The following is a 20906-nucleotide window of genomic DNA, read 5'->3' on the forward strand; positions in this document are numbered from 1 at the left end:
AAGTTTTTTGGATTTGCTTAAATATCCAGATTTTGTGGAGGCCATGTAGAAGGCTGCCAAAAATCTTAAAGGATGCAAACAGACCAAATCTTTAAAAGAAAGAGAGGGTCTGTAAGGACTCCACAGATGCAATCCCCTTTGTGCCATCTCAAAGTTTAAGATTCCAACAATGGAAAGCCTGTGCCAGGAATGATTTGCCTCCTAGGACAATGGAGTGCACTTTCATGAAGATGGGCTTCTGGCACATTTTGGGTTGCATCTCACAGCAGTCAGCAGTTTGCTAAGAGTTTTGCAAATCTGATTAGAAGGGTTTTAAACTTATGTGGGAAGGAGGGATGGTATCCTTGAGGGTAGCAATTTATCAGGTCCTGGAGATTATGGTCCAGCTGTTGTAGAGAGAACTAAGCAAATAAGTACACAAACCCAAGGGAAGGGGGAAAAAAAGCTTAAATAAGCAGCTAGTGGAAATGACCCATGGTCTTAAATGTCTCTACAGCAGTGGTTCCCAACCTTTTTTTAATCCAGGGACCACTTGACCAGAACCATTTTGACCAGAAATCACATGACCAGGGACCACTCTCCAACATTAGCACCAAAAGGATTAAAAATCAGTTTTTGATCAACTTTAGATTTGGTTTGGTTATTTGGGATGCTGATTCAGAAATTTGCATTGGATAGACCACAGCTCTAGTTTCTGATGCAGAACATGTGTCAACCAGTAGTCGCCATCTGCTTGTCCACAGAAAACCATCTATATAAATAAAAATGTGATGGGATTAACACAACTCAAAAACCACTGGACGAATTGACACCAAATTTGGACACAATACAGATGTCAGACCAACGGGTGACCATCACTCATAAAACACTGAAAAACACAGCAGAAGAGACTTAAAAAGCCAAAAAACAAAAAACATATTACAACACATGCACAAAACCACACAAACACATGTACACAAATATATAAACACACAAAACACATATATACAGACTGGACCACAGCAATGCGTGGCAAGGGACGGCTAGTATTTAATAATTGAGAGCTGATGTGGTCTATTCAATGCAATTTTCTGAATCTGCACCCCAAATAAACCCAGGAACAGTCCTAAAAAAGAAAGACACCAGGGCATCTCCGCTTCCAGGTGACACATGAAATGGCTCTGCTCAGGGGGAGGGGGGAGGAGGAAAAGGAGCAGTCAGGAGGCTAGTTCTCGCGCCTTTTGTGGGTAGTCAGCCTCTCCCCTCCCAACATTCCTGTTGTTGTTCATTCATTCAATCATTTCTGACTCTTCGTGACCTCATGGACCAGCCCATGCCAGAGCTCCCTGTTGGCCGTCACCACCCCCAGCTCCTTCAGAGTCAAGCCAGTCACTTCAAGGATTCTATCCATCCATCTTGTCCTTGGTCGCCCCCTCTTCCTTTTTCCTTCAAATTTCCCCAGCATCATTGTCTTCTCTAAACTTTCTTTTCTTCTCAAATATTCCTGTTACCTCGGGACTATAAGAGGGTTTCGTGAAACAAGTCACTCTCGTTGCAACAGTATAGTAACAGTGAGACTGTGGACCATATTTTAGTTCTTGGGTTCCACTGATGGTCCAAGGGAGTCAGCTATTTTCAATCTGGGTTGTTGTAGGATTTTCAGACTGCATGGCCATGTTCTAGAAGCATCATCTCCTGATGTCACAACTTCTGAGGGTACTTAAAGATGCAGGCAAAACATCAGGAGAGAATGCTTCTAGAACATGACCATACAGTCCAAAAAGCCTACAACAACCCAGTGATTCTGGCGATGAAAGCCTTTGACAATATATTTTCAATCTGATCCTAACCAACAGGGTGGCCTTGTTAATAGGATGAAAATGGCAGGATCTTTAGTTGCAAGTGACCATGTTCTGGAGTTGTGGGTTTTTAAATGTTGTTTCAGACTTACCAGCTTCACAAGACATTTTATTTTCCTTTCTATTCTCTTTCATTTCACACATTAAAGTTTCAAGAATCCAAATACTGCAAATGTATGCTGCAAGGAGAAAGTTCAATCACAAATAATCAAAATCTACTGCCCTGTCGTAACTACTGACTTCTGATGAAGACATTTTACAGAAAGAAAATTAAGAAGCCTTCTAGGCTTAGTATTGTTAGGAACCATGCCAGAAAACACAAATTGCAACAGATGTTTCTTGGGAGTGAAACTTTTTTCCATTGCTCCCCCCCCCCCCCAATGCTTTTATTAACTACTATGTTATATATCAATTTGAAGATGAATCCTAGGGTTATATTTCAGAGGAAAGCGGACAAAACCACCTCTGATTATTCTTTGCTTAAAAATCCCCATGAAATGCATTGGGTCACCATAGGTTGGTAGGTCACTTGAAACACACACACACACAGGGAAGTTAGAGGTGGGACCTATGGATTTGTGAACAGAAGATGCAGAGATTTAATAATGTTTTACAGGGAATGTTGTTTCCTGTTCACCCCATGAGATATGTTCACTGTACAGGAAATATAATGAAATATTTATCCGTTTTGTCTCACAATTTAGCCAAGACTGATATTTTGTTAAAGTGAACAGACATGGCAGCCTGATGAAAAATGCTTCTTAATTAACCATTTCAACTTTGAAAACATTCTTGACAATCTCATTATGGAACAGCTGAAGAAAGTTTCCACTTCTGCTTTACAGATACGTTTGATCTGTAATCTTAGGATATCAGGCAGAATACACACACACACACACACTAGCTGTCCCCTGCCAGGCGTTGCTGTGGCCCAGGCCCAGTCTGGTGATCTGAAAAATAAAGAGAAAGTGTTGGTTTCTGATATATATCTATATAATTTCTTTTGCTAAACAGTATTTCTTGTTGTTTCTTTGTTGGCGTTGAAGTAGAGATTGTCTAGTTTGCCTACTTTGGAACATGCAACATATAATTGTCCTTCTTTAGGAGTCCCTTTCAAATCTATGATACTATATCTGTCATATATGTGTGTGTGAATCATATATATCTATCTATATCTCTGGCTGGATGGCTCTCTGTCAGGAGGGCTTTGATTATGTTTTCTTACTCTGCTGAAGGGAGTTGGACTGGGTGACCTTAAGCATTTTCTGTTGGTCATGGGGGTTCTGTGTGGGAAGTTTGCCTCGATTCTGTCGTTCGTGGGCTTCAGAATGCTCTTTGATTGTAGGTGAACTGTGAATCCCAGTGACTACAACTCCTAAATGTCAAGGTCTATTTCCCCCAAACTCTACCTGTGTTCACATTGGGGCATATGGAGTGCTTGTGCCAAGTTAGGTCCAGATCCATCATTGTTTGAGTCCACAGTGCTCTCTGTATATAGGTGAACTACAACTCCCAGACTCAAGGTCAATGCCCACTAAACCCTTCTAGTGTTTTCTGTTGGTCATGGGAGTACTGTGTGTCAAGTTTGGTTCAATTCCATCGTTGGTGGAGTTCAGAGTGCTCTTTGATTGTAGGTGAACTATAAATCCCAGCAACTACCAAATGACAAAATCATATTTTTTTGAGTGATGGTCACTCCTTGTGTTGTGAGATGTTTTGTTGCCAAATTTGATGTGATTTTGTTCATTGGTTCTTTTGTTTTTAAGGTACTAATTATGCACAGAGCCTCTCTCTCTCTCTTTATATATATATATATTTCATGGGGTGAGATATATATATATTCATGGGGTGAGATATATATATATTCATGGGGAGATATATATATATTCATGGGGATATATATATATATATATATATATATTCATGGGGATATATATATATATATATATATATATATTCATGGGGAGATATATATATATATATATATATATATATTCATGGGGAGATATATACATATCTCATGGGGTGAACAGGAAACAACATTCCCTGTAAAACATTATTAAATCTCTGCATCTTCTGTTCACAAATCTTCTGTTCACAAATCCATATATGAATAAAATTAATAAATAAAAATTCTTTAAACATAAACTTTTCTTAAATTGGTTCCAGACCAAGGCTTTTACGGCATCCTCTTCCTCTGCATAGACCCTGTACAAAACATGTCATGAGTTCTTATGTTCTGCTTCTGTCAGAGCAGCCATGATTTTCAGAAATCAATTCCAGTGTAAAACTCACATTCCCATCCTTTCAATTTTAAAGAAACATCAATGTTGCTTTTTCTTCTTTTTATCTGACTAGACATACACTTATGTTAGACATACACAAAGTTACACAAACTGTTATAAGCCTTGATATTCTTTATAGTATAGTCTTCAGATATATGACTTTTAATGTTGCATAGAGTTGCATATTAGTCTTATGAACCAGCTCCTTCATGACCCAGTGCGCACAGAGGATTCAGACTGACTATGTGAACCAGTCCAGGTTAAATTTAGATTTCACAACCAATTCTTTGTTACTTATTTATTTTTATGAGTGGAATTAATGCTAAGTATAGCTAGTGTTTTGAAATGGAATGACACCAGATGCTGGAAATGGAAAAAAGGGGAAGACCTTTAGCTTATCTGTGTATTGTATGTCGTTTATGTTAAAAGGCATTGAATGTTTGCCTTATATGTGCAGTAATCCGTTTTGAGTTCCTCCAGGGAGATAAAGCAGAATATAAATAAAATGTGTTGTTGTTGTTGTTGTTGTTGTTGTTATAGTTGTCATTATTATTATTATTATTATTATTATTATTATTATTATTATTATTATATGGGATTCCCATCTTAAGGCTTTGACAGTTAATTCTCCTTGTAATGGAAAATCTCACCAGAATCTTTTCCCATAGGCATGATCAGCTTGAGACTTCATATTATCTGCATATTTGGGGAAATGTGTACTTCCTATATTAAGTATTTGAGTTAAGCTGGAATGTGTCCAGAGGAGAGCGATTAAAATGATAAAAGTTCTGGAGAACAAGCCCTATGAGGAGCGGCTTAAGGAGCTGGGTATGTTTAGCCTGAAGAAGAGAAGGCTGAGAGGGGATATGATAGCCATGTATAAATATGTGAGAGGAAGCCACAGGGAGGAGGGAGCAAGCTTGTTTTCTGCTTCCCTGGAGACTAGGACGTGGAACAATGGCTTCAAACTACAAGAGAGGAGATTCCATCTGAACATGAGGAAGAACTTCCTGACTGTGAGAGCCGTTCAGCAGTGGAACTCTCTGCCCCGGAGTGTGGTGGAGGCTCCTTCTTTGGAAGCTTTTAAACAGAGGCTGGATGGCCATCTGTCAGGGGTGATTTGAATGCAATATTCCTGCTTCTTGGCAGGGGGTTGGACTGGATGGCCCATGAGGTCTCTTCCAACTCTTTGATTCTATGATTCTATGATTCTATGAATATACTAAAGATGAATGTCTTACTCTGGAGTGTGGTGTCGTCTATATGCAAATGACACCCAACTAGATTACTGCTTAACATCTAAAGACAAAGAAGCTGTCCTGACCCTAAACCAGTGCCTGTCATCAGTAATGGACTGGATGAGGGCAAACAAATTGAAACTCAATCCAGACAAGAGAGAGGTGCTCCTGGTCAGTTGGAAAGGAGCTCAAGGGATGTGACGGCACGAGTGGCGCCACCTATATGTAGAACTGTAAGTTGCAGGATTTGAACTGTTGTATCATGCCTGATTTTGCCTTTTTACCCTGTAAATGTATAGTTGGATTGATTGGTTATTTATAGCTGTCAATCAATGTTGTTTGCATCAGTTAAATTGCTCCTCCTGCTCAATTGTTTGACCCCACCTCTTCCTAGAGGGCAGGACAGTGTTTCCTTTTCCATTCCACCATCAAACCTTCTATCAGATGGACATGAGAGAGAGACTTGGCTCTGAAGCCCTTGATTAAGTTACCTCTCAGCACCAATTCTGAGGTTCTTACCTTTGAGACTTATGCTTCATGTTCAGATCAACCTGGATGACGTTGAAAAGTCTCAAGCACCTTCAAACCAGTTCTTTGGCACCAGAGGAAGGCTTTGTGCCTTCAAAATATAGGCCATTGGAATTGGGGTTGTGATTATTCCGATATTCACAGCCATTGAGAAGGAGGGATCTGGAAAAGCTTCTCAGCTGCAAAACTCCTTGGACCCAAGACAACCAGAGATTGTAATGTATATTTTCCTTTACCCCCTTGAAACTTCCAGCTTATTGCCTTAAAGGGATAACTCTTTGTGAACAATTAAACCTATTTTGAGTTATCTACAGTGTTTTGGTCTTTGAGAGTTCCAGTTTCCTAAAGGAGGGCAAGAAGCAATCCCCTGGGGAAAGATGTCACGTCCATGCCTCTTTCACTAAGAGTTATAGCCCCCAGGCTCGACGGCACAGGGGATACGAATTCAACCTGTGCTGGATGGGGTTACACTCCTCCTGAAGACACAGGTCTGCAGTTTGGAGGTACTCCTGAACTTGGCATTGAACCCAGAGGCCCAGATTTCTGCGGTAGCTAGGAGTGCCTTTGCATTTAAAACTTCTGCACCAACTGAAATGCCGGATCTGGCCACGGTGATACATGCCTTAATCCTATTTGGGTTAGTGCGATCCACTCTACATGAGGCTTCCCCTGGTGGTATATGCCTTAGTTGCATCTTGTTTGGATTACTGTAACGTTATCTATATTGGTCTGCCTCTGAAAAGTATTCAGAAACTTTGGCTGATCCAAAAAGCTGTGGCTTGATTGCTAACTGAGGCTGCCTAAAGGGAGTGCACAATCCCCCTGTTCAACAGCTCTACTGGCTGCCAGTGTTTTTCCATGCTCAATTTAAAGTGGTAGTTATAACCTATACAACTTTATACGGCTCAATTCCAGGCTATTTAGAATCATAGAATCATAAAATCATAGAGTTGGAAGAGAACTCGTGGGCCATCCAGTCCAACCCCCTACCAAGAAGCAGGAAAAAAAGCATACAAAGCACCTCCGACAGATGGCCATCTAGCCTCTGTTTAAAAGCCTCCAAAGAAGGAGCTCCACCATACTCCAGGGCAGAGAGTTCCACTGCTGAACAGCTCTCACAGTCAGGAAGTTCTTCCTCATGTTCAGGTGGAATCTCCTTTTTATGTTGTTTGAAGCCATTGTTCTGTGTCCTAGTCTCCAGGGCAGCAGAAAACAAACTTGATCCCTCCTCCCTATGACTTCCTCTCACATATTTATACACGGCCATCATGTCTCCTCTCAGCCTTCTCTTCTTCAGGCTAAACATGCCCAGCTCTTTAAGCCGCTTTTCATAGGGCTTGTTATCCAGACCCTTGATAATTTTAGTCACCCTCCTCTGGATACATTCCAGCTTGTCAACATTTCCCTTCAATTGTGGTGCCCAGAACTGGACACAGTATTCCAGATGTGGTCTAACCGAAGCAGAATAGAGGGGTAGCATGACTTCCCTGGATCTAGACACTATACTCCTATTGATGCAGGCCAAAATCCCGTTGCCTTTTTTTTTTTTTTTGCTGCATCACATTGTTGGCTCATGTTTAACTTGTTATCCACGAGGACCCCAAGATCTTTTTCACACGTACTGCTCTTGAGCCAGGTGTCCCCCATTCTGTATCTTTGCATTTCATTTTTTTCTGCCTAAGTGCCCGGGTGAATGGCATTCAACAGGGGTACTCAGTGTGAATTTACTTCAAGCAGAGTCACTTTTTGTATAAGCTATCTGGCATGATATAAGAGTCTAGAGTTGCTGATTTTATCAACTCCTGAGGAAGGGGATTGCTTTCCCCGAAACAGGGTACAAAAATACCCGGGCACCCCTGTTGAATGCCATTTGGACTTTTCCTTTGAAGACTTATTTTGAGAAGCAGTGCTCCATTTTCACTGGACTTGATTTGGATTTTTTCCATGAAGATTGTTTAGAGAGTGGCACTCCATGTTCATTATTGTCTTTAGTCTACATATAGCCTCATGACTCAATGCTTACTTTGTTTATATGATTTTTCTTATTGAATGTATCCCTGAAGCCTATATACAGTGGAATCCTTATCCAGACCTAGAACTGTTACATTTGAGAGCAGCTGCTCCTTTTGATTTTGCTGTGTGCCACTGAATTGAGCTATGTACTGGGGATTTTGGTAAATGGAATACTATATGCTCTTTTGATAATACACTTTGACACTTTGCTGATACCTTACAAGTACTCTGGGATATTGTATAATACAGGTATTTTTGTACCCTGTTTCGGGGAAAGAAATCCCCTTCTTCGGGGATTGATATGTTCAGCAACTCTAGACTCATATGTAGTGCCTGATAGCTTTACAAGCTTGTAGTAATTCCAGCTGATTTACAGTGATCCAAATATGTGCATTTTCTGACCGGAATCGGGATAAAGGGGGACTTTTTTATCACATGTTTTTCGTCCATTGCAGCAAATCAGCAATTTGCTGCTGGAGTAATGTAGCAACCCCCCCCCCCCTTTAAACTCAGGAAATCCCGTGTTTTAGGTGCTGTGTAGATGGGCTTTAACTACAAGACTTAAAGCTAGACTGAGAGATCCTGAAGAAGCAACGTCTCCCTCTCTGCTTTTTGCGCCAGCTTCTTGGACACAACACACACACAGAGAGGAGTGAGGCTTCTCCTTCCATTAGGTTTTGGCCTGCCACCAGCACCACTATTCTTCATGTATCCAGCTCATTTCTTAAATGCTTTGGGGCTTGGGCTGTATAGTTTCTCTGGGCATGCTGGGTCATACAGAGCTAGAAATCACAAGGGCAAGGACAATACCAGGGTGCTCCCTTTGAAGAGTAAATGATCATTGCCTGGTGAGGAGGAAAACTATGCAATCCTCTGTGCTCTTGGTTTGTTTTAATTGATGTTTGGCTTGCTGCCACTCTTCTTCTATTTGCCTCATGGACACATTTTTAAGTGGATTGGGAGCAGCACAACTTTCTCCCTTTATTCGTCAAAGCTGAAAAACGTGGTACCAAATTCAAATTAGGAAGCAATCTACCATCTCTTTGCAGAATATGTATTTCCTGTAGACATATCACATCCTGTTTAATTTTTTTTCCAAATAATGAAATGTCTGCCAGTGTCTTCAGACACAAAGGAACTCAGAGCGGCTTGCAAAATGTTAATTTGACCTCCGTCTTACAATCTACATAAGATAAATAAGATGTAATACACAAGACATGATGTAGCTCTGGCTGGCTGGCTGCTTCCCTCCCACTCAGTGGCCAGCAGAATGGCAGTCAAATAGATCTTATCCACCTCCAACTGAAATATTTATGTGGAACTTCCAAAAAAGCAACAAGAGTCTCAATCATTTTAGCACAAATGTATTCCCTCTGCTGTTCTGGTAAATATCGAATGCTCATGATTTTCTCTCTCTCCTTGAGGTCGAGGAGTCATAGTGCATCCAGAACCTCCTCTTCGTTGCTTGCTGATCTGGCTGCCAAAATCCTGTTTCTCTATTCTGGAATCCAGAAAGGAGTCCAGAATGGAGTCCAGAATTTTCCTCCTTTCTGGTGACCCTGGGTTTCTCCAGTTAACTTTTCCAAAATAAATAAATGCATATTTTCATATCAGCAGAGAGGTCCTTTCTCATTGACCTTAGTTCATCAAAAAATTGGCCAAACTCAGCTGGTCCATAGATGTTCATCTAACTCCTTTAGCAGCCATTTGCTTAAAATCATTTAAACTTTCAGCCTGCAGAAGGCACCCTGGTTGCATCTCATTTGGATTACTGTAAAATTGCTCAGAAACTTAAATTTGTCTAAAGAGATTAACTAGGGTGGCAACAGGAAGCATACAATTCCCTGTTGCAACAGCTTCATTGGCTGCCAACCTGTTTCTGGGCACAATTTAAAGTGCTGGTTTTGTCCTGTAGAGCCCTATATGGCTTGGGCCCAGGTTATTTCAAGGGTCACATCTTTCTGTACGAACAAACCTGTTAGGACACTAAGGGCCCTTCCAGACAGGCCCTATATCCCAGTATCTAATTGCAAGTTTTCTACTTTAAACTGGATTATATGAGTCCCCACTGCCAGATAATCTGGGATCAGATCGGGAATATAGGACCTGTCTAGAAGGGCCCTATAGCCCCTTCCACACAGCTATATAAAGTCCATATTGAACTGGAATATATGGCAGAGGTTCTGTTGGCAGTGAAGCAAATCAAGTGTTTATAGTTGTTATTTATTTTTTCAGTCGTTGCCAACTCTTTGTGACCTCATGGACCATCCCACGCCAGAGCTCCCTGTCGGCCGTAAACTCCCCCAGCTCTTTCAGAGTCAAGCCAGTCACTTCAAGGATGCCATCCACCCATCTTGCCCTTGGTCGGCCCCTCTTCCTTCTTCCTTCCATTTTCCCCAGCATAATTGTCTTCTCTAAGCTTTCCTGTTTCCTCATGATGTGGCCAAAGTACTTCATCTTTGCCTCTACTGTCCTTCCCTCCAATGAGCACTCGGGCTTTATTTCCTGGAGTATGGGCTGGTTGGATCTTCTCGCAGTCCAAGGCACTCTCAGCACTTTCCTCCAGCACCACAGTTCAAAAGCATCTATCTTCCTTTGCTCAGCTTTCCTTATGGTCCAGCTCTCACATCCGTAGGTGGCTATGGGGAATACCATGGCTTTTTCTATGCAGATCTTTGTTGCCAGTGTGATGTCTCTACTCTTCACTAATTTATCAAGATTGGTCATTGCTCTCCCCCCAAGAAGTAAGCATCTCCTGATTTCCTGGCTGCAGTCTACATCTACAATAATCATTCTTGTTGCCATGATCTTGGTTTTTTTGATGTTTAACTGCAACCCAGCTTTTGCACTTTCTTCTCTCAACTTTACTAGAAGGCTCCTTGCTTTCAGCCATTAAAGTGGTATCATCTGCATATCTAAGATTGTTAATGTTTCTTCCAGCAATTTTTACCCCAGCCTAGCATTCATCAAGCCCCGCACATCACATAATGTGTTCTGCACACGTTGAATAGGTAGAATGAGAGTATACAACTCTACTGTATGCCTTTCCCAATCTTGAACCAGTCTGTTGTTCCATGGTCAGTACTTACTGTTGCTACTTGGTCTTTATACAGATTCCTCAGGAGACAGACAATGTAATTTGGTATGCTCAAATCAAGTGTGTATATACCTCTGGACAGGCATGTAGCCAGGGCGGGGAGGGGGGGGGGATTGAGGGGCTTCAGCCCCCCCCCCCGAAATTCTCATGGTGGTCCGTGAGAAGGCCTTACTGGTACATTATTTAAACTGTTATGTTTATTAATATCATGATCTGATCACCATAATCAATATATCCCATATGCATGGGGGTATTGGGGTAATGATACAAAAGGTTTGCTAGGGCAGACCCTCTTTTACTCAGAATAAGCCCCCCCCCCCCAAAATCAAACTCAGTCCCTCCCAAATCAAAATCCTGGCTACGGGCCTGCCTGTAAATATACCTGTGGAATGTCCAGAACCAGCAATCAAGGGCAAGTTAACACCTCCCAAACAGAGGATGCCTCCAGGCAACAAAGGCCAGGCTACCTCTATGCAGATACCATCACTGATTGACTTTGCAAACTTCATGGCTACTCAAATGCTAATTCAAGCTTGTTAATTGCTACAGTCATATTTCCTTAAACAGACAAAGGTTCTTTCTCTCTCCCTGGACATTCCACAGGCGTACATAAACTCCACTTGCTTCACTGCCAACAGAACCTCTGAAGATGCCAGCCACAGATGCAGGCAAAATGTTAAGCGAGAACAGGCTGAAAAACTCACAGCATCCCAGACCTTATTAATGTTCTCAAGTACCACGGTTCAAACAGTTCCATAAGGGAGTTTCCTTTTTATGTCTGTAGCTATAGTTTCTACTTGTTACATTCCTTTTAGATTCTAATCAGTAATTGTACTTTACTCATGTCTCTGACATAACTTTTACATATTTTGAGGAACTATGCATAAAAGTAAATGTATAATCTAGGGAGTCATCTCAATAATTTACAAAACCCTGATAGAGATGATATATAGCATAAGAAAGAGGACATTAATTAATTATCCTAATTTCTGGAGCACAAATGGGCAAGGTTGTGGAACTTGCCACCATTTAAATCCATATCAGCATCAATTGCAGAACATTTTAACAAACTGTTGCATAATGGATACTTCACCCTAGTGAAACTGTCTAAAATTATCTGCTTAGCCGTAATGTTGGAGGAAGTGTTCAGATAAGAGAATTATCATGTGCCTAGAATGCCAAAAGGTGTCATTTTTTTTGAAATAATGTTTTACAATTCTTATCAGATATGCTGAACCAAAATGTACATTATTGTGAGTCTCCTCTCCTCTCCATGTTCAAAGGATCTAATTCACTACTTAAGTATAAAGAATTGATTTCAGTTATCTTGACTGCAGCATGCTTGAAAATTGCCAAACTCACATCCAAGGGCCCTTCTATGCAGCTATATAACTCAGAATATCAAGGCAGAAAATCCCACAATAGCTGCTTTAAATTGGGTTATCTGAGAGTCCTTCTGCACAGCTGAATAAAATCCCACAGTATCTACTTTGAACTGGGATATATGGCAGTGTGGACTCAGATAACCCAGTTCACTAGAATTTTCTAGGATCCCAGGATTTACAAGGGAAAGCTGCACAGGCAGCAACAGCCAGTGTGGTCAAGCACACTACTCAATTCATTCACTTCTGGAAATAGCTGCTTTGATAGCCATCTTTTCCCAAAAACCTGCATTTGGTGGCCAACAATCAATGGCCTACTGGACACTGGTGGAGCTCCCCCATTAAACTTAAGCTAGGGATCAACCCAAAAAGTCATCTGGCTTGTCTCAAATGTGAAACAGCATTGGGTGTGTATATGCCATGGCAAATCTGTGCCCATTGGGGTAGGCAAAAGGGGGCAGTTGGTATTGTGTAGGCAAATAAGAAGTCTAATTTAAGGAGACGTTTAATACTGCTTTGCACAATACAAGGAGATGATATTTAAACAGATGCAACCTGTTCTTCCTCCGGCATTAAGTTACTACAATTAATCCTTTGTTAATCCCAGTTTATGATTTCTGACATGGAATGAGTTCCACCTAAGAAGAGAGTAAATGTTGCCCATTCTGAACTGATGCTTTAAGAGCAGTAAAACAAATCAAAGAAAAAAAGAGAGAGAAAGAAGTTTCTATGGTTGTGATTTTTATTAATTTTGCACCATCTAGTTGCCAAGATCAATTTGGCAAAATTTAAATGTAATATGATTAATAACATTCCTAACCGGTGGCCGCTGCCAGATGCCCAGAGGAAGGCGAAAAACCTCCAGGGTCCTGGGCCAATTAGCCCTGGAGGAAAATTCCTTCCCGACCCCAAAAGTGGCGGTCAGTGCTACCCAGGGCATGTCAGCAAGGGCCCCAGACCTCCACCCCATTGGCTCAGAGAAGAAGCCCTGGCACCCATTTGTCCCCTTAGAATTGGCTTCCACCCTTTTCCGACAAGAAAGTTGACCCAGATCTTCAGTTGATTCCTTTTCAGAGGAACCAGATCATGGGCAGATCCAACACTCTTCTCCTATTCCTTGAAGCTCTTTCTTCTGGACCAGTGCTACTTTCTTTCCTAGTTTTCACATTGAGTCTTCAGTGAGGAATTCTTTTCTCCCATCATTCAGATACTCACCACAAGGCATCTGCAAATCATCATAATCATTATCATAATCATCACCCTCATCATCACCACCACCAACATCACTTTCATTATCATTACAATCATCATAATCCTTTCTATTAGTTTAAGAAATTGAAATTCAATACATTTGCACGTTAATATAAATGCACCTCTGCATGGCAGGATGGCTAAAGAGGGCTTTCCAGAAATAGGTATATTCACATGTATGGTAGAAAGAGAAAATGACAACTAATGCAAATTGAGAAGAGTTTTCTGTAAGAATAAAGAGATGTGGCAAGAAATCTTAAATACATATCTCCACATGTATAGCAGGAAGAAGAAAAGAGCAATCATCAAAATCGGGAAGATTTTCTCTTAAACTCCACCCTCATAAAACTAACAAAAAATTGCTATTCTTAAGCTGTGGGTGAGTCGGGCTAAAAAAAAGGAACTGGAACTTATGTAGTTCCAGAACAATTCCCATGAGATGAATCTGGGAGCCAGAAAAAGATGTGGCAGGATATCAGTCTTGCGGGATGCGTCCTTGCCTCCCTTGATGATGGCACAGATTCACTATTAATACTGTTGCGCTCTTGAAGATGGGAGACCCCAAAGTCACCAGCCATGGCTCCGTTTGGGAGCCACAAACCAATCCTGAAAGTCAACTGAAAAAGATCCTTCTAGTTTGGAAATGATCTGATCTGATGTGCTACAAGGGGGAAAAAGCATTATGCATCATTGATAAATGTCTGAAAAGAGGAAGTTAGGTCTGCAAATGTCTTCAAGAACTTTTAGAGCAGAAACATGGGTCTCACCTTGTAATGTAGGATTGGATGCTGTGCTCAGATAGACCCAGGTATCCTTAATATGGACATTATCCAGCTTCTCCCAATCGATAGCTGTTGACCGGATCAAACCTAGAAGAAGCTGTTTGGTCTCAAAATGACAGAGGGAGTACGCACTTACCTGGTGTTTGGAAAACCTTTTTGAAGATCTTTTACTGGGTGAGTGCTGTGCGTTACAGAATTACCTATCTGCAAATCTTTGACTTACCTGATAATTGGAAATAGTTCCTTAAAAATCCCTTACCTGGTTGTTGCAAATCTTTCCTTGAAAATGTCTTACCTGGTGGTTGCAAAGCATTCCTTCAGATTTTCTGCTTGGTGTACAGGCTCTTGGATGTCGACCAGCCAGTGGGTCACACAATCATTCCCAGCAGATGGATTTTGAATTCGAATTCGTTCATGATACATATAGAGAGGAAGATTTTTCCTTCCTCATATGTATATATTTAAAAGAGAAATAGATGAAGGGAATCACACATCGATATGTTTGCATATCAATGTGAAAGCTCCTCCGCAAGACAGGAGGGGAAGAGAGGACCTTGTCAGGATCGTGTCCAAACACATGTAGGATGGGAAGAAAAGATCAATCATGCGAATCGAGAAGAGTTTCTCATCATCAAGTCAAAACGGATCAGGAAAATAGTCTCTCCATGCTTTTCGCAGATCAGTATAAACGCACCTCCGTAAGACAGGATGGCTAAAGAGAATGTAGCCAGAAATATGTATATCCACTTGTAGAATGAGAAGAAGAAAAGAGCAATAATGAAAGGAGAGAATTGTTTTCCATAAATATAAAAAGATGTGGCAGAAAATCAGTCTTGCCGGGATGCGTCCTTGCCTCCCTTAATGATGGCACAGATCCACCATTAATACGGTTGCCTTCTTGAAGATGAGGGATCAGCCATGGCTCTGGTTTGGAGCCATAAACCAGTCCTGAATGTCAATCGAGAAAGAGCCGTCTATTTTGAAAATGCCGGCGAAACGAGATGCTTCCAGCCATTGTTGTCTTGGTGTCCTCCTCCTACTCGTCTTCTTCTCATGTTAGTAGAAGTCAATTGTAAACCATAGATATATCGGTAGAAGAAATTTCCTTCGGGTTCAGGTATATTCTGAGAGCACTGGAACCACTTACCTCCCTAACTTTCATTTCCAAATTCCAATGTCATCTTATGGTCCAGACAGAAAACGCAAAGTTCCAAAGTTGAAGTCCTCTTTCCATTCACTCGGAGGGATCTGATGCGCTACAAGGGGGAAAAAGCATTATGCATAATTGATAAATGTCTGAAAAGAGGAAGTTAGGTCTGCAAATGTCTTCAAGAACCTTTAGAGCAGAAACATGGGTCTCACCTTGTAATGTAGGATTGGATGCTGTGCTCAGATAGACCCAGGTATCCTTAATATGGACATTATCCAACTTCTCCCAATCGATAGCTGTTGACTGGATCAAACCTAGAAGAAGCTGTTTGGTCTCAAAATGACAGAGGGAGTACGCACTTACCTGGTGTTTGGAAAACCTTTTTGAAGATCTTTTACTGGGTGAGTGCTGTGCGTTACAGAATTACCTATCTGCAAATCTTTGACTTACCTGATAATTGGAAATAGTTCCTTAAAAATCCCTTACCTGGTTGTTGCAAATCTTTCCTTGAAAATGTCTTACCTGGTGGTTGCAAAGCATTCCTTCAGATTTTCTGCTTGGTGTACAGGCTCTTGGATGTCGACCAGCCAGTGGGTCACACAATCATTCCCAGCAGATGGATTTTGAATTCGAATTCGTTCATGATACATATAGAGAGGAAGATTTTTCCTTCCTCATATGTATATATTTAAAAGAGAAATAGATGAAGGGAATCACACATCGATATGTTTGCATATCAATGTGAAAGCTCCTCCGCAAGACAGGAGGGGAAGAGAGGACATTGTCAGGATCGTGTCCATCCACATGTAGGACGGGAAGAAAAGATCAATCATGCGAATCGAGAAGAGTTTCTCATCATCAAGTCAAAACGGATCAGGAAAATAGTCTCTCCATGCTTTTCGCAGATCAGTATAAACGCACCTCCGTAAGACAGGATGCTAAAGAGGATGTAGCCAGAAATATGTATATTCACTTGTAGAATGAGAAGAAGAAAAGAGCAATAATGCAAGGAGAGAATTGTTTTCCATAAATATAAAAAGATGTGGCAGGAAATCAGTCTTGCCGGGATGCGTCCTTGCCTCCCTTAATGATGGCACAGATCCACCATTAATTCGGTTGCCTTCTTGAAGATGAGGGATCAGCCATGGCTCTGGTTTGGAGCCATAAACCAGTCCTGAATGTCAATCGAGAAAGAGCTGTATATTTTGAAAATGCCGGCGAAACGAGATGCTTCCAGCCATTGTTGTCTTGGTGTCCTCCTCCTACTCGTCTTCTTCTCATGTTAGTAGAAGTCAATTGTAAACCACAGATATATCGGTAGAAGAAATTTCCTTCGGGTTCATGCATATTCTGAGACATCACTGGAACCACTTACCTCCCTAATTTTCATTTCAAAATTCCAATGTCGTCTTATGGTCCAGACAGAAAATGCAAAGTTCTGACTTCAAGTTCTCTTTCCATTCACTCGGAGAGATCTGATGTGCTGCAAGGTGGGAAAATAGCATTGTGAAACATTGATAGTACTTGAAAATGGTAATTATCTGGAAATGTCTTCAAGAATCTAGAAGGGAAGGGAAAGTGTTTTCTCAGAATATGTACCTCTGTGACTTCTTTGAAGCCTTCCTTCCCCGTTAGTTCTCGTCTGAGCATATCTTCTGCTGAGCCATATCAGTATCAATTCTTGAGCAAGATCTTCGCATTTTGCATTGATGTTCAGATGCAAAATTCCTTATGTAAACACACATAGATTAATTTTCAACTGAAGTTTGCAGTCTTAAAAAATCAGAAAGTGGAAAGAGAGATTATTTGTGAATGCCTCTTACCTGGTTGTCACAAATCATTCCTGAAAATCTTCTTCTTGGTGCATAAACTCTTCAATGTAGTATGTTCAAAAAGCTCATTCCTGAGAATCACTTACTTGGTGGTTGCAAATTCTTCCTGAAGACCTTCTCCTTGGTGAATGCTGTGTGTTGAAGAAGCACCCACCTGCAAATCCTTTACTTACCTGGTGGTTGCAAATCATTCCTTTTAAATCCCTTACGTGAATGTTGGAATTCATTCCCTGAAATTGCCTTATCTGGTGGTTTGAAATGGTTCCTAGAAATCTTCCACTTGGGGCACAGATTCTCATCTTCTGTAACATCAGGTACTATGGACTTCTCGAGCTGATATATCCACTTTAACTAAGATCTTTTTCATTATCTTCAATAATACATTCCTTAGGAAAACCCAGTATATCGTGTTTGTCATCCACAAACCAATCTGGCCACTTGACCAGTGAACGGCTTTCTAGTTTTAAAATGCCAGCCAAAAAAAATCTTTTTCCAACCATTAGCTTCCCAGTCTTTTAAAACATTTTTTCAACCTTTAGCTTCTGGGTCCTTTTAAATCTATGAGCAGTTTTGCTGCAACTTGCCTTTTTTCATTTCTTTCTTCTTTTAACCAAATTTTCCTGGTCAACCTCCTCTTTCTCCTCCATTCATCTTTTCTCTTTCCTCTTATTTTATTCCCTCTTCCTTTCATTCTGAGGAGTTTTTCCTTCATATTTTTGTCACCCCCTCCTTATTTTTCCTTCCTTCCTTCCTTCCTTCCTTCCTTCCTTCTTTCTTTTTTCATTTTCTTTTTATGGTGCTTCACTTTCTGCTTTCTTTTCTTTACTTCTTTTTTTCCTTCTCTTTTCTGTTTATCATTCTTTTTGGTACTTTTTTCCCCTTTTGCCTTCTCTTTTCAGCTTAACAGCACTTCTCTTTCTTTTCCCTTTTTCCCTTCTTCTCTTATCATTCGTATTATCTCCTTCTTTATCTATCTGTTCTTCATTTTGTGTTGTCAGGCTGAGGCTCCTTTATCTTTCTACCTCTTTTCCCAATTTTTTACTTTCAGGGATCGTCACCCTCATATTATTATTATTATTATTATTATTATTATTATTATGTTTATTCATACCCCACTTTATCTCCCCTGAAGGAGAATCAAAGCAGCTTACAGTTAAAAGTATGACCACAAATTTTGTAATATATGAAAATGCAAACATTTAAACAGAATTAAACACAACAGTATTAAAAATACACAGTCAAATTCCATTCAAACATATTCAAAGCTAAAAATCACATTGTGATACAGTCTTGGGAGATAGAACCGCTAGCATGGAAAATACAAACATTGTGTCAGGTAAACTCTCAGACAACACTAAAACAAAAAGAGGAGTCAGACAAGGTTGTTTGCTGGCCCCCTTTCTGTTCAATTTCTAGGTGAACAATCTAGTGAACAAACTGACCTCCCCTGATCACTTCCCACCATCAGGAGGTAATAGGAGAATGCAAATCTTATTATATGCTGATGATATGGTCCTCTTGTCAACTACACAAATAGGACTTAGGAGACTCTTGAGGACACTAAGTAGAATTTGTGATCAAGTGAAGTTGAGCCTTAACCATTCTAAAACCAAAGTGATGGTATTCTCCAAGAGGAAGCAGATACATAAATGGCAACTGGATGGCCACTCAATAGAACAGTGTCACAGCTTTAAATATCTGGGCATCCGCTTCTCATATAATGGTAACTGGAAAAGTCATATAAAGGCAGCCAAACTATCTGCCTGGAGGTCAGCAAAATCAGTTCTAGCCTTTGGGAAAACAAAGGAGCGTTCCTTGGTATGTCCCACAATTAAGATCTTTACTGCTAAAATTCTACCACAATTGTTATATGGAGCAGAAATATGGGGACAGGCAACACAAAGCAGATTGAATGCATCCAGAATAAGTTTGTAAGAGCTCTTTTAGCCCTTCCCCCTGGGACACCATCTGCCTTGTTAAGGCTTGAATTGGATCTTCCCTCACTTAAGGCCAGAATGCGTAAGTTTAACATTTCATATGGGAAGAGACTTCTGGAAATGGAGGATGGGAGTATAACAAAACAATGCTTGTTGGAGCAATATAAGTGAGCAGGTTGGGCTCAACACTGGTTAGCTCTGATCCACCAGTATTTTGATGGGTCAACAACAACCTTGATGCAGTTGAACAAGAAGGCGATTAGAAACAAAATCTTTGAGATGGATTCAATTGACAAGTTGCGGACTAGTAAACAGCAGGGTTTCTCCACTTGGTATCCTCTACTAAAGAGTGACCAATATTGCTAACAATATCTTCATGATTTAACATCTGTAGTCCTTAGAAAAGCATTTACAGCCCTGCGCTTTCAAACAATGCCATCAGGCTGGTTAGAGGGAAGACATAGAGGGATCCCTCATCCCCAATGTCTTTGTATTTGTGGGTCTGGGGAAAGAGAGGACTTAGCACACTATCTGTTACATTGCCCATTGTATAATGACCCTCGAAACAACCTTCTGTTACCCCTTTTGGAAGAAAAGGCAGCATAGCAACAGTCAGCACTTATATGTGACTTGTTAGCAGATTATTCCAAAAATATAACATTAAAGGTTGCCACATTTGCAGTCACAGCCCAAAAAATCTGAGTCAAACTAGTAAAGTCCACAGGAGAAGCTAGAAATGGAAATGGAGATATTTTGGGATGATACAAATCAGACATCTGTAATTGTTGTTATGTCATCATTACTATAATTTTAAAGAGCCAGTATACGGAACATGTTTTAATACTTATATTGGAAAGTGCTTGTTGTACTTTTAAAGGTTGTATATTTTATGTCATGGCCTATGGCTAGTACAATAAACAATTCAATTCACTCACATTGTGACCCAGAAAGGCATTAGGAGGAATGAGCCTGGATCCAACTCTGGGCATGGTCTTCCCCCTCCAACCAGCCTGCCAAATATACAGATAGATTTCCATCAAACTCACCCTACAGGGTTGCGACCAAACCAACACAGCTGAGTAGGGCAGGAGCTCAGAAGCAGTTGATACCGATCCCTTGGGCCAAATCCCCTTTGCTTTTCTCTTTGGGCTTCTTTTCTTCCAGAGGGATCCAATGTCTCCTCCAATCCTCAGCTTTGCCTCCTTCATCCAAAAGAGAAGGACATCCTCCTCCTTTCCTCAAAGGAAAGCGGCAACAGGACAAAATGAAAAATCATCCACCCATTGGCTGTTTCTTCATGATCCTTGTTGATGGACACAACCACTTCACTCTGGGTCCCTTGCTTCAGCCTTAACTGCCATGGAACATCCAGCGCATCACAATGGGTGGCGCATCATTCATGCCCAGTGAAAGCCCTATAGCTACCTTGTAATGCGATTGTGCACTATGCAAAGATAAGAGTAAATACATATCTTTTATTTCATGTCTTGTGTTGCTCACAATAGGGTTTGTTAAAATGCGTCCCATGGTCAAGCCAACAGAGAGCTTGACTGAAGGAAAAACATGGCAATGT

General features: G+C 40.8%; 1 long non-coding RNA gene across 1 annotated transcript in view; it reads left to right on the plus strand.

Moving 5' to 3' along the window:
* The window catches only part of LOC137096648 (uncharacterized), a 42218-nt gene extending 21521 nt beyond the window's left edge, over positions 1–20697 (plus strand). Inside the window, exon 4 of the long non-coding RNA XR_010909580.1 lies at positions 20498–20697. This is a non-coding gene — a long non-coding RNA (uncharacterized lncRNA). The remainder of the gene's footprint in view (positions 1–20497) is intronic.
* Positions 20698–20906: the final 209 nt, after the last annotated feature.

The sequence above is a fragment of the Anolis sagrei genome, chromosome 3, assembly GCF_037176765.1.
Source record: "Anolis sagrei isolate rAnoSag1 chromosome 3, rAnoSag1.mat, whole genome shotgun sequence".
Classification (NCBI taxonomy): Eukaryota; Metazoa; Chordata; class Lepidosauria; order Squamata; family Dactyloidae; genus Anolis; species Anolis sagrei.